Genomic DNA, 14,370 nt, shown 5'->3' on the forward strand with positions numbered 1-14,370 from the left:
CACTACTACACAGATATCAGCAACAACAATGCCCCCAGAACATCACAAGTCATCACAAATTATCCCTGATATAGCCCGCCTTATCTCGCCACGTGCGCAACAATAAAGTAAATGTGCGCCTTGTTTCGCCACACGCGCATAATAATATTCTCAACTTGTCTTGCCACATGCGCAACCCACATATATAGCCCTCCTTGTTACGCTGCATGTGCAAATATCAATAATAACAATAGCACGAATAACTCGCGTGCGAACACCCCAACAATCCTCTCAACAATATCACGTGTGCCAAAACATAACAACACAATATAAGGTCTTTCACCACATGTGCCCATATGCCACAACTTTTTCTCAAAACAATTTCAATACTACAACCACGCATAGCCCTCGGCTCAACAATACTGAGTACAAAAGGGAATAATGATCTCAATAAGAATAGCTCAATAAGGGAAGAGATAATGTGCAATATTGATTCCACGTAGGTACAACTCGACAATAAGAGAGATAGCATGAAGCAATGATTCCAAATAAGAATAGGTCAACAGTGAAAGGACTAAAAAAAATTCAATTAAGGTTAAGCAAATTACATAAAGACAACATAACTTTAATTAAGGTTAAGCAATTATAGAAAATAAAACATAACTTCAATTAAGGTTAAGCAATTACAGAAAAGAAAATATAACTTCAATTAAGGTTAAGCAATTACGGAAATGACAACATGGCCGTAAAAGAGGCAACAACTTCAATAAAGGCACATAAGAGTTTAATTGGCAACAAGGGTAGAACATGAATCAATTAATTCCAAATAAGACATGTAAGGGTGAATTTAGTAAATAAAAAATTTAACATGATAAAACAACTTCATATCTAATGAACATAAGAACCTAAGAGCCCTAAACGGTCAAGTTTTCCACAAATAAGCGCGAGTACGTACTCGTCACCTCGCGTACACGGCCTTCACATGACCCAATTAGCACAAATGACTCAATCCTAAGGGGTAGTTCCTCCACACAAGGTTAGGCAAGTTACTTACCTCAAAATCACGCTAAATCAATCCACTAATAGGCCTTTCCCTCGATTATCCAATTCTGAACGACTCGAATCTAGCCAAAACGACTCCATACCATAAACATAAATTATAGGAAACTAATTCGAATAATAAAATTACAATCTTTATAAAGAAATAAAAAGTCAACTCAAAAAGTCAAACCAGGCCCGCGCCTCGGAACCCAACCAAAATAACAAAATCCGGACACACATTCGATACCGAGTCCAACCATACCAAAATTACTAAATTCCGACTCCGATTCGGCCTTCAAGTTTGGGAAAATTTCTATTCTAATCCCCTAAATCACAAAAATAGGTGCTGGAAATAGTGTTAGATTCATGAATAACAAACCAAATCAAGTTAAGATTACTTACCCCAATCCAATTTGTGAAATTTGCCTCTGAAAATCGCCCAAATCGAGCTCACCAACTCTAATTATGTTAAAATGGTGAAACCCCCATTTTTAGAAACCTCTCTAGGCAAGTCGTACTTGACACATGAGATTTATAAATCGCATTTGATACCTACGATTTGCCTCTATTCCCTCAAACACTAGAAAAACAGCAGTCTTTTCAAAAACTAATGTCGATTCACACCAAACCAACTCCGATTGACTTCAAATTTTGCACACAAGTCATAAATGACAGTACGGACCTATTTCAACTTCCGGAACCAGGGTCCGGCCCTGACATCAACAAAGTCAAATCCCGGTCAAACTTTTCAAAATCTTTTATTTTTTCCAACTTTTGCCAATTCATGACAAAACGACCTACGAACCTCCAAATCAACATCCCGACACACTACTAAGACCAAAATCACCATACGGAACTATTGGAACCATTAAAATGGCATTTCAAAGTCGTCTACACAAAAGTCAAATTCCGGTCAACTCTTACCGCTTAAGCTTCTAAAACAAGAATCCTTCTTCCAAATCAATCCTGAATCATCCGAAATCCGAACTAGACCACACACGCACGTCATAACACATAATATGAAGCCGCTCGAGACCTTAAGCCACCGAACAGTGCGCTAATCCTCAAAACGACCGGTCGGGTCGTTGCATTCTCCCCCTCTTAAATAAACGTCTGTCCTCGAACGTGCCAAGAACCCTTTCGAAGTCCTCAAATCACTAAATGAACTTACCATACATATATTCGCGGGTGATCCCACGTCACCCCAATCCACATAGGCTCGACGACACTATCCCAACTGAAAACTATTCTTTCCACCCACAGTGATAACCTTAGAACTAAATTTCTCACCTTCCGATCATTTCCAAAATACCCGATTCCCACACCGACACACGGTATCAGCCTCAACCAGCTGCAACAACTCATGCCTACACCCACCAGGTACAACCACACGACGTAACACATCACACATATGCTCATAACAACATCTCTGATCACAATAGCTCCCCATAATCAAATCCAGCATCGGCAATTAACCTCATATCCGCTAGAACCCTGTTCCAAACCTTCACAACATTGACAACGGTGCAAGAAACATGAAGACCTCATAACTATTCACTTGAATCAATAAGTCACATCTAACGCCAATTGGGCACATACCTCACAAGCTAAAACTCAATAAGTATAACACGAATATGACTGAATATACAATGAAACACATGAAAGAACAATCAAACAAGCCCGACAGGAACAACTTCCTATCAGTAGCATATTACAAATTAATTCCACAAGGGAGAATCAAAGTATATGAATAAATCACAAGGATCTCATCCTAATATAACTTCATTGCGGCACGCAGCCTGGTCCAAACCTCATGGAAACGCGAGGTTCCCATCTTTAGCTCTAAATCACAAGTAGAATACACATCATACCAACTGAAACCTTCCACTAATTTAATTTCCGCTAGCAAGGTCACAACACATGTTGAACTTCCACACCGGTAGAGCATCTAATTCATAAATCGTAACCAACCACCAAGAAATCACATCAAAACCTACTGTAGTGGGTAATAGAAAGTCATTTATAGTCTCATAGCTCTCAAGAGTGAACAAAACAAAATGACACACACGGGCTACCGTTATAGAATCTTCCAAAAGGGGTAAACACATAAGCAGAGTACAAAATCAATAAACTCACACATATGTGAAGCAAGATAAGAGGACTCACCCCGATAAGCAGAACTAAATCAAAATAAGAATGATGCCCCTCTATAACAATTGAAACCATATCTCTAACAATATCATCAGGTGCAGCGTCCTCAGCCCCACCATAGAAAGCATATCAACGGGTCGGGCCTCCCCCTATTGGACGCCCTCTACTCACCTGACCTGCACCCCAAGCTGGCGGTGTAGGGATATCAGCAACTGGAGCAGAACTTATAGCCTGAATACCCTATCGTGACACCTCTGTCCGGAGTCTGGGATAATCCTTCACCATCTGGCTGGTATCTCCACACTCAAAGTAACCCATCTGCTGGCGTGGCTACGAAATCTGTCCAGTACGGACACTCTGAGACCCATGGATATCTGAAGCAACGCGCGAAGCCTAAAGTGCAAACTAAACTGGCTGACCCACAAAACCTCTACCATAGCGTACCCTGCCTCCAAAATAGGGACTAGTAGATCCTCCCAGTCCACGCGGCTTCTTAGCCTCCCTGTCCTCTCTCTCCTCAACCCGCATGTCCCTTTTCTCCTGGTCCCGCATACCCTCTAATCGACGAGTGATCTCTACCACCTGCTGAAATGGAACATCGATCTCTAACTCCCGAGCCATGTTGAACCAGATATCATAACTGAGTCATTCAATGAACATGCGGACTCGCTCTCTAACTATAGAAACCAAAGCAGGTGCATGTCTGGATAAACCACTGAATCTAACGGCATACTCTCACACTGATATAGTGACCTGGCGCAGCTTCTCAAACTCCACGTGCCATGTCCCGAAAAGTCTAGGGAACAAACTCTCTCAAGAATATCTCTGAGAATTGAGTCCATGAAAGTGAAGTTGCATCGGCCGGGCTACCCAACTCGTACGTTCGCCACCACTGATATGCCACTCCCTTAAGTTGGAACGTAGTAAAAGCAACCTCACTTATCTTCACAATACCCATAGTGCGGAGAATATGGTGGCACTCCTCTAGGATACCATGTGCATTCTCTGAAGCCAAACCACTAAAGGTAGGACGGTAATACTTCTTGAACCTTGTAAGTCTAAGTTGTTCCTCCTCAGATGTTGCTGCCCTAAACACTGGCTGAATTGGAACAGCAGGCTGTGTCGGCATGACACCCAGAACATGACCAACATGGACTCTCTACTCTGGAGTACAGGCGGCAAAAGTCTGAGCTCCTCCCCGGGTCTGTGAAGTAGCTGGTGTAACCAGAATCAACCCCGCCCGAGCCAATATACCAAACACGCTCAGGAACTGTGCTAAGGTCTCCTGAAGTCCGAGATCAATAAATCCGCACAATAGAAATGAAAGAAGTGAAATTGTCTTAATAGTTCTGTAGCCTCTCGAAGATAAGTACAGACGTCTCTGAACCAATCCGCAAGACTCTACTAAACTCGCTTATGACTTGTAACACCTATAAACCTAGATCTCTGATGCCAACTTGTCACGACCCCAATTTTTCTCCGTAGGATGTCGTGATAACACATAGTCTCTAAGACTAGGTAAGCCTAACACTTACTGAATTAATAGCAAAATTCAACCAATAACTGTTAAATATGAAATAGAAATCTCTATACAAAACTTACAATCCCAAAACCGGTAGTACAAGTCATAAGCTCTACTGAGTTTACTAGAAGATCCCTATGTATAATTGTTCCAGAATAGAAATAAACAGTACAAAGTAAAATTTTAGAAGGTGACTCTAAGGCATGCGAACGCAACAACATATATACCTTGAGTCTCCACAGATGTCTGATCAGCTAGCTAATGATCAACAAACTCCGAGTACCTGGATCTGCACAAAAATATGTAGAAAGCGTAGCATGAGTACACCACGACGGTACCTAGTAAGTATCGAGACTAACCTCGATAGAGTAGTGACAAGGGACAGTCAAGACACCTACTAGACTTAATAACCTGTACAAGTATGAATGTGAAACTAACAGGGAACAATATCAATCTGAAGCTAAGCATGATAACAATAACGAAGCAGTGTTAATAGGAAACCAAAAGCAGCAATTAGCACGAGACACAACAAGTAATAACATCGTGGAGTAAGCTAAATACAGTTTAAGTCCGATGAAACCAAGTAAGGAAAAACAAGTAAGACTCAATAAGAGCAACCACTTTCTTACAAGATTTGTTCAAGGACTTTCCCGAAGTACTTCACCTCATAGTCACATTTCATGGGTCCCAACTCATGAACCCTAATCACTTGGAATCTTGTGCCCACATTAAAATTCATAACTGCACGGACGACTCACATGCCAAGGGAGTGATAATATCTCATACTCGCATGCATAACCCGAAAGATCCCGTGAAGCTGATCTATGAAATCCTGTGGGTCCTCCCTCTGATCTGACCCCGTAAACTCTGGGGGACTCAAAGCAATAAACTCTCAAACCCTTGAACTCCCAGACCCCTCAGAAAATCCTCCACTAGCTAATGCCCTAGCTTGTTGCTGGGTAGCTACCACTTGTGTCAACAAATGCACCGCACTCTTCAAGTCTTGATCTGGTGGAAGTGGAGGGGGAACTGGATGTGCGGTATCCCTAGGAATCTCCTCAGGTGGTGGAGGAGCCGGTAATGGCTGAGTAGGGGTCTCGCCTTGGGCCTCAAACTGGGACCCATCTACTTGGGGTACCCTGCTGGTCCCCTCACCTGTTGTTGTATCTCCCCTCTGGCTAGCCGTAGTCTTCCTAGTCACCGTCATCTGTGTATGAAAACACCAACACGTAAGTTTAACTCAAATTTCCTATAACTCAGTTCTATAGCACGATTTAGATTTGAAAGGAGGGTAACCAACTCCTAAATGCCTTGTAGCTCCCTGCTTATATAATGTGGTGCACAATATATCTATAAACAAGATCCTACTAGACACGGCTTGTAGACTCCCTAGGACAGAACTGCTCTGATACTAAGTTTGTCACATCCCGACCTGGGAGCGAGACTGGCACCCGGTGCCTCAACTAACCTGGTGTACCAAATTGCGACTAAGGGACTCTGAACATATAATGTCATAATTTGGCCATGGGGCCACCTTGCAAGACAATTTGCGAAGCAAAATATAAAACTGAATGGAAACTAGCGCTGACTAAACATCAATATAAAGTTGGGCCGACAAGGCCGTCATAACTACTACAACTGACAAACCACCAAAATATACATACCAGGCCTACAAGCCCAACATAGTGCACTAACTGACAGGATATGTCTAAAAGCCTCTACTGATGGATATAATGTGATCAGAACAGGGCCCCGACCTACCCATAACATATATACATACATACAAAAGATGCACACGAAAACCTAGACCCGATAACTCCGAAGGACGTGGAGCTTACCGATCAGGCTGAACTCTAGAAACACCTGCTAAGGAGGCCTACCCGTTTGTCTATCTGAACCTGCACGCATGAAATGCAGCGTCCCCAAAAAAGGGACGTCAGTACAAAATAATGTACCGAGTATATAAGACAATAACATAACTGAAAGTTGAAACTGAACTAATAATATAATAACTTAAAGTAATTGGGAGTCAAAGATGATCTGGAGATATACTTACCTGTTGATACTGACTCAACTCCTTCAATATAGTAAGTAAAATAATTGTCCGGCCTTATAAGGCTCGGTATATATAACTGCTCTGCCGTAGTAGGCTCGCTCATAGGCGCTCGGCCATACTAGGCTATGTATCTCGACCATGCTGGGCTCGCTCATAGGCGCTCGGCCACAGTAGGCTCGGTATATAACTTTCCATCTGATCAGAGGTTGCCCAATAGGGGCCTGCCCATCGATTATAGCTCGATGGTAATGAAAATATTGTAATACTGTATATATAGGCTTGCTGCTCTCTTGACTGGAAGAAGACAATACTAAATTGAATATAGAGTCTCGATAAGGAATAATATTGTAACTTATGAGACTAGAATAATGTGAATAAATTCTTGAATACGAACTTCTCTTTATGTCTCATTACTAACACATGTAGCTACGAGATCATGCCAAAATGAAGGAAGGCTTAGCCTTAACATACCTTATCATACTCTTTCCAATCACCAAGTTGAACTCGCCTCCTCACCTTAATCTACAACAATGATAATAATACTATCATTAAGTTATGAAACGTATAACTATCGCACAACGAACGACATGCTTATTTTGTATTAAAACGGACAGCATCTCCCCTATAATCCTTACTTCCTCCAAATTCAAGATAACACCAACAACACTAAAAACAACAATAACAACATATATACATTATTTTCCAAACTTATGTACACCACACAATACTACAAAACAGCCCAACATACCCTAATCTCTTCATACACAAAACGACCACCGTAGTAGTGTCAACAACCTCGAAAATGTTACGACAAACGACTAGCCCAACATCCTGCATTTATGTGGTGTTTCTCCACACCCTTCCTCCTCCAAAACTCCACAAAATATTAGTAAATCACGCAGCCCAACAGCAACACCAAACAATCCACAAAATAGTCTGCTACAAGTGAATAACTCGAACTCACGGCTTTCGATCACCGTCCCGTGAGTTCTTACAAATATAGAACAACTTACCATGCATCTACAACTGTAAAGAATGGATGAAATAGAGCAGTAAACTTACCTTATTTGTGGGATAACTCAGCTCCTATCTTGGTTCTTCAAACTCTAGGCTTTACCTCCAATTAGAACTTGAAAGGGAGAGAAAATCAATTGGGGTTTGTGGGAAATTTTTGGGAGGATTTTTGCAGAGATTAAGTCTAGTTATTTTGCCCTATTATAATCCTAATATATGAAGGGGATAGGCCTTTAAAAATGCCTCTTTGAACGACCCGAACTGGCCCAATTTTGGACGACCCGAATTGGCCCAGTTTTGGATTCTCGTTTAAGCAAGTAGGTGACAGTCTGCGCAGTCTCGCAAAAATGCCCATATCTCTCTACTCCGATACCGTATTGACAAATGGTTTAATGCGTTGGAAAATAGACGCATAGATCTTTAATTTTATGGGTGGAAAACCCCATAACTCTAAGTATATTGGGAGAAAATTGCAGTTACATTTGACCCAAAGTTTCAGTAAAATGTATGAACGTAACTTGTGATACTTTCATCGACTTTTGTTCCACCACTTGCTTGACTTAAAAATATAACACACGATTATCATACGAATAACATAACTTATAACATAACCTCCTTATCATGTTAAACACCCTGGTCTCACCCCAAAAGTACATGCTATAATATTCCCAACTTGTCGGCTTTCGACGAAACATTATTTTCTTCAATACCTTTAGCTTCTGAATCTTCCAACCCTCTTTGTACTTGTTGTTCAAGATCTTCAATATTTGTAACTTCCAAGGTAACATGATTAACTTGCTTTATATATTTTCAAAGATGATCTCATATTATTTTTCTTGGGTCCTACATTAGTTTGCTCACGACGCAGTTTTATATACGAAAATATAGGGTGTAACATCATTCCCCCCTTGAGAACATTTGTCCTCGAATGTTTACTTTTTGAGACTTTGGAAAACTTTTTCCAGAGTTTCCTCTATACACTAGACTATAACCTACCTACATGCTGCCAGAAAACATACTATGCATGCCACACATGGCCAATGTCTATAAATAACAACACTTTGCCTCAAAGAGTCGTAAATCATAAATACTGAAAGTCAGAAAATAAGAGCTTACCTGATGACCTACTAGCCTGAATAGAGTTGTGCTGTAGCATCCCATCTCGAGCCATATCTTCAGTTTGAAATAGGTGGGGGTATTTATACTTCATTTCTTCCTCCGCTTCCCATGTCATATTTTCCACATTATTGCTTCTCCTTAAAACCTTCACGGAGGCTACCTCCTTATTTCGTAGCTTGCGAATGTGTCGGTGTAAGATGGCAACTGGAATTTCCTTGTATGACAAGTCCTCCGTAATCTTTACATCATCTGTGGACACCACTCTGGTAGGATCGCCAATGCACATCCGTAGCATAGATACGTGAAAAACCGGATGGACTGACTCCAATTCTGAGGGCAATTCTAACTCATAAGCTACTTGGCCCACTTTTCGAATAATCCTGTAAGGCCCAAAATACCGTGGGCTAAGCTTGCCTTTATTGCCAAACCTCATCACGCCCTCCATAGCGGATACCTTTAAGAATACCCGGTCATTAACCTCGAACCCTTGAACTCCCAGACCCCTCAGAAAATCCTCCACTAGCTGATGCCCTAGCTTGTTACTGGGTAGCTACCAATTGTGTCAACAAATGCACCGCACTCCTCAAGTCTTGATCTGGTGAAAGTGGAGGGGGAACTGGATGTGCGGTATCCCTAGGAATATCCTCAGGTGGTGGAGGAGCCGGTAATGGCTGAGTAGGGGTCTCGCCTTGGGCCTCAGACTGGGAACCATCTACTTGGGGTACCCTGCTGGTCCCCTCACATGTTGTTGTATCTCCCCTCTGGCTAGCCGTAGTCTTCCTAGTCACCGTCATCTGTGTATGAAAACACGAACACGTATGTTTAACTCAAATTTCCTATAACTCAGTTCTACAGCACGATTTAGATTTGAAAGAAGGGTAACCAACTCCTAAATGCCCTGTAGCTCCCTGCTTATATAATGTGGTACACAATACATCTATAAATAAGATCCTACTAGACACGGCTTGTAGACTCCCTAGGACAGAACTGCTCTGATACCAAGTTTGTCACGCCCCGACCTGGGAGCGAGACTGGCACCCGGTGCCTCAACTAACCTGGTGTACCAAATTGCGACTAAGGGACTCTGAACATATAATGTCATAATTTGGCCATGGGGCCACCTTGCAAGATAATTTGTGAAGCAAAATATAAAACTGAATGGAAACTAGCGCTGACTAAACATCAATATAAAGTTGGGCCGACAAGGCCGTCATAACTACTACAACTGACAAACCACCAAAATATACATACCAGGCCTACAAGCCCAACATAGTGCACTAACTGATAGGATATGTCTACAAGCTTCTACTGATAGATATATTGTAATCGGAACAGGGCCCCGACCTACCCATAATATATATACATACATACAGAAGATGTACATGAAAACCTAGACCCAATAACTCCGAAGGACGTGGAGCTTACCGATCAGGCTGAACTCTGGAAACACCTACTAAGGAGGTCTACCCGTCTGTCTATCTGAACCTGCATGCATGAAATGCAGCGTCCCCAAAAAAGGGACGTCAGTACAAAATAATGTACCGAGTATATAAGGCAATAACATAACTAAAAGTTGAAACTGAACTAATAATACAATAACTGAAAGTAATTGGGAGTCAAAGATGATCTGGAGATATACTTACATGTTGATACTGGCTCAACTCCTTCAATATAGTAAGTAAAATAATTGTCCGGCCTTATAAGGTTCGGTATATATAACTGCTCTGTCGTAGTAGGCTCGCTCATAAGTGCTCGGCCATACTAGGCTATGTATCTCGACCATGCTGGGCTCGCTCATAGGCGCTCGGCCACAGTAGGCTCGGTATATAACTTTTCATCTGATCAGAGGTTGCCCAATAGGGGCCTGCCCATCGATTATAGTTCGATGGTAATGAAAATACTGTAATACTGTATATATAGGCTTGCTGTTCTCTTGACTGGAAGAAGACAATACTAAATTGAATATAGAGTCTCGATAAGGAATAATATTGTAACTTATGAGACTAGAATAATGTGAATAAATTCATGAATACGAACTTCTCTTTATGTCTCATTACTAACACATATAGCTACGAGATCATACCAAAATGAAGGAAGGCTTAGCCTTAACATACCTTATCACACTCTTTCCAATCACCAAGTTGAACTAGCCTCTTCTCACCTTAATCTACAACAACGATAATAATACTATCATTAAGTTATGAAACGTATAACTATCGCACAACGAACAACATGCTTATTTTGTATTAAAATGGACAGCATCTCCCCTATAATCCTTACTTCCTCCAAATTCAAGATAACACCAACAAAACTAAAAACAACAATAACAACATATATACATTATTTTTCAAACTTATGTACACCACACAATACTACAAAACAGTCCAACATACCCCAATCTCTTCATACACAAAACGACCACCGTAGTAGTGTCAACAACCCCGAAAATGTTACGACGAACGACCAGCCCAACATCCTACATTTATGTAGTGTTTCTCCACACCCTTCCTCCTCCAAAACTCCACAAAACATTAGTAAATCACGCAGCCCAACAACAGCACCAAACAGTCCACAAAACAATCCATAAAACAGTCCGCTACAAGTGAATAACTCGAACTCACGGCTTCCGATCACCGTCCCGTGAGTTCTTACAAATATAGAACAACTTACCATGCATCTACAACTGTAAAGAATGGATGAAAGAGAGCAGTAAACTTACCTTATTTGTGGGATAACTCAGCTCCTATCTTGGTTCTTCAAACTCTAGGCTTTACCTCCAATTAGAACTTGAAAGGGAGAGAAAATCAATTGGGGTTTGTGGGAAATTTTTGGGAGGATTTTTGCAGAGATTAAGTCTGGTTATTTTGCCCTATTATCATCCTAATATATGAAGGGGATAGGACTTTAAAAATGCCTCTTTGAATGACCCGAACTGGTCCAATTTTGGACGACCCGAATTGGCCCAGTTTTGGATTCTCGTTTAAGCAAGTAGGTGACAGTCTGCGCAGTCTCGCAAAAATGCCCATATCTCTCTATTCCGATATCTTATTGACAAACGGTTTAATGCGTTGGAAAATAGACTCATAGATCTTTAATTTTATGGGTGGAACACCTCATAACACTAAGTATATTGGGCGAAAATCGCAGTTACATTTGACCCAAAGTTTCAGTAAAATGTATGAACGTAACTTGTGATGACTTTCATCGACTTTTGTTCCACCACTCGCTTGACTTCAAAATATAACACACGACTATCATACGAATAACATAACTCATAACATAACCTCCTTATAATGTTAAACACCCTGGTCTCACCCCAAAAGTACATGCTATAACATTCCCAACTTGTCGGCTTTCGACGAAATATTATTTTCTTCAATTCCTTTAGATTCTGAACCTTCCAACCCTCTTCGTACTTGTTGTTCATGATCTTCAATATTTGTAACTTCCAAGGTAACATGATTAACTTGCTTTATATATTTTCAAAGATGATATCTTTTTTTTTTTGGGTATTACATTAGTTTGCTCACGACGTAGTTTTATGTACGAAAATATAGGGTGTAACAACAACATAACTTCAATTAAGGTTAAGCAATTACAGAAAAGAAAATATAACTTCAATTAAGGTTAAGCAATTACGGAAAAGACAACATGATCGTAAAAGAGGCAACAACTTCAATCAAGGCACATAAGAGTTTAATTGGCAACACTGGTAGAACATGAATCAATTAATTTCAAATAAGACATGTAAGGGTGAATTTAGTAAATGGAGGATTTGACATGATAAAACAACTTCATATTTAATGAACATAAGAACCTAAGAGCACTAAACGGTCAAGTTTTCCACAAATAAGCCTGAGTACGTACTCGTCCCCTCGCGTACACGGCCTTCACATGACCCAATTAGCACAAATGACTCAATCCTAAGGGGTAGTTCCCCCACACAAGGTTAGGCAAGTCATTTAACGCAAATCACGCAAAATTAATCCACTAGTAGGTCTTTCCCTCGATTGTCCAACTCCGAACGGCTCGAATCTAGCCAAAACAACTTCATAGCATAAATATAAACTATAGGAAACTAATTCGAACAATAAAATTACGATCTTTGCAAAGAAATAAAAAGTCAACTCAAAAGGTCCACCCGGGCTCGCGTCTCGGAACCCGACCAAAATTACAAAATCAGAACACCCATTCGATAACGAGTCCAATCATACCAAAATTACTAAATTCCAAGTCCGATTCGGCCTTCAAACCCTCAAATAAAATTTAGAAAAATTTCTATTCTAATCCCCAAAATTACAAAAATAGGTGTTGAAAATGGTGTTAGATTCATGAATAACGGACCAAATCAAGTTAAGATTACTTACCCCAGTCCAATTTGTGAAGTTTGCCTCTGAAAATCGCCCAAATTGAGATCCCCAACTCTAATTATGTTAAAAATGGTGAAACCCCCAATTTTAGAGACCTCTCCATGCAAGTCGCACTTGATACATGAGATTTATAAATCGCATTTGACACCTACGATTTGCCTCTGTTCCCTCAAACACCAGAAAAACATCAATCTTTCCCCGACACAGAAACGCGCATAACTCTCTCATACGACCTCGGAATACGACGATTCTTGTTGTTATAATTCTGAAATTACGATACGGATCTGATGGTTCAATTGAATTATAAATCAAATGTCGTTTGTACAATGTGGTACCCTTTATGCCAAAAGAAACGACGTTGAAATATCAAATAAGAGCGCGGTACAATCCAAACCCATCTGAAACTCACCCGAGCCCCATAAGACCACAACCAAGTATATTAACATGTCCTAAAACATGATACGAATTTGCTTGAAGCCTCAAACTGCCTCTAACGACAATAGTATCACGAATCGCGCATCGATTCAAGCCTAAGAAACTTATGAACTTCCGAATTCCAAAACTAATATTGATTCATATCAAACCAACTCCAATTGACTTTAAATTTTGCACACAAGTCATAATTGACAGTACGTGCCTATTCCAACTTTCGGAATCAGGATCCGACCCCAACATCAATAAAGTCAACTCCCAGTCAAACTGTCCAAAATCTTCCATTTTTTTCAACTTTCGCCAATTCATGCCGAAACGACCTACGAACCTCCAAATCAACATTCGGACATGCTCCTAAGACCAAAATTACCATACAGAGCTATTGGAACCATCAAAATGCCATTTCAGAGTCCTCTATATAAAAGTCAAACTCCGGTCAACTCTTACCGCTTAAGTTTCTAAAATAAGAATCTTTCTTCCAAATCAATCCCGAATCATCTGAAATCCAAACTCGACCACGCACGCACGTCATAACACATAATACGAAATTGCTTGATACGTTATGTCACCGAACGAGACGCTAATCCTCAAAACGACCGGTCGGGTCGTTACACTTTTGTTTTTAGTGTGTTTTGTATGACATAAATTGTTTCCTTAGAAAAACATATTCTTCAAAAAGAAATATT

The sequence above is a fragment of the Nicotiana tabacum genome, chromosome 13 (assembly GCF_000715075.1).
Source record: "Nicotiana tabacum cultivar K326 chromosome 13, ASM71507v2, whole genome shotgun sequence".
Lineage (NCBI taxonomy): Eukaryota > Viridiplantae > Streptophyta > Magnoliopsida > Solanales > Solanaceae > Nicotiana > Nicotiana tabacum.